Consider the following 1,541-nt stretch of genomic DNA (forward strand, 5'->3'; position numbering starts at 1 on the left):
CATGAACCAAATCTCCACTATTTATTTTCAGTTAATTTAGTGTGTGCAGAGCCCCTACAATGTCTGTTTAAACAATGTGGTCACAAGCCATAGGGCACCCCAAAACTAGGAAAGGTGAGTGCCGATGTTTAGTGTATATATTGTATATAGTAGGACATAATAGAAATAGCAAAATATTCTCAATACAAACATTCCAATTTCAGCAGAAAACCACCAGAGGGCGATAAAGCAAAAGAAATAGGCACAACATGCAAATACAATATGAACTCTTTATACATGTTCGGAAAAGTAGAGCATAACAATCACCTTCATTAAAGTTTCATTATGATATTCCTTTGTATTGATTAATCCACCGCAGAGAAATTGATGTTACAATATCATCCAGAATTAACAGCTGTTATGGCCAGATACAAAAAGTTTAACAAATTGTTGGTGACCTTTTCCCCAGAAAGACACAAGTAATATTTTAATTCTACACAAACACAGTATTAGACAGACGCTGCCGGGTGACATATGGAATAAACCATGAACACTTCATTGCTGAGCTTGGTGTACAGCATAGCTGCCTATCCTCCTGCATTCTGCAGGAGACTCCCTAACATAGCAGCAATCTCCCTCTCTCCCTCATTAGTCTAGCAATCTCCCTCATGTCACCTAGCCCACATTACCCTGTTAATTTAATCTTAAAAGGAATGAGAGACAGATACATTTACATTGAATCATCAGTGCCATTTCCCAGCACTTTACCAAGTATAGTAGCTCTTACTAACTGCTCTGGGGCTCATCTACATTTGTATCGCTTCTCGGCCTTTTGGCTAAGATCAAGTGTAGTATCTGTTCTTATCAGTGGGTATGGACTGGCCTCTGGCAGAGAATAGAGAAAGGTGGGACTGAGTAGCTGCTCTGATGGGCGGAGGGTGTGGGACCCCTCTGTTTTTTCCCGGGAGCAGTGAAAAGTCTCACTGAGTATCTTCACCTCTGCCTTTGGTAGGAGGTGTTGTTTCCGTAAATCCACTGGTAAGAGGGGGGGAGAAACACTGGGCCTAGTAGATTGACTCTCTTGACGGGGTTCGTAGCCCCCGAAGGATGAGTCAGCGAAAGGCTCAGTCTAGTATCCATTCCCAGGGAGCAGAGAAAAGCTGAGACCGAGTAGATTGGTCCAGGTTGGCTAACCACCAGCCTGGGCACAGCGAAAAGCTCAGCCTAGTATCTTAACCCTGGGAGCGGAGAAACACTGGGACTGAGTAGATTGCTCTTCCGAGGGGGGTGCAGCCCCTAGGGAGTCTTTCGAAAAGCCCAGTGGAGTACCCATTCCCATGCCGGGGGCTGGAAAGTGCCTGCTGGTGAGACGGAGAAAAGCTTGGTCGGACGCTGAAGGGTCGGCTGCCTGGAGCCCGAGGCTGCACTGTGCCCCCGGGGAAACTCGGGGGTGCCTGATTTGCACTGGTGATGTCCAGCACCATGCACTGAATGGCACACACACTGCGCACTTCCCTCTAGGTTAGGCTACACGTCCTTACCTCGTCCTTTTGGATGGGGTA

General features: G+C 46.5%; 1 pseudogene; it reads left to right on the forward strand.

Annotated features, from left to right (window-relative positions):
• The first annotated feature begins 795 nt into the window (after positions 1 to 795).
• Positions 796 to 931, forward strand: LOC146044436 (U2 spliceosomal RNA; annotated as a pseudogene).
• Positions 932 to 1,541: the final 610 nt, after the last annotated feature.

Source organism: Crinia signifera, chromosome 19 (assembly GCF_055691185.1).
Source record: "Crinia signifera chromosome 19, ASM5569118v1, whole genome shotgun sequence".
In the NCBI taxonomy this organism is placed as follows: Eukaryota; Metazoa; Chordata; class Amphibia; order Anura; family Myobatrachidae; genus Crinia; species Crinia signifera.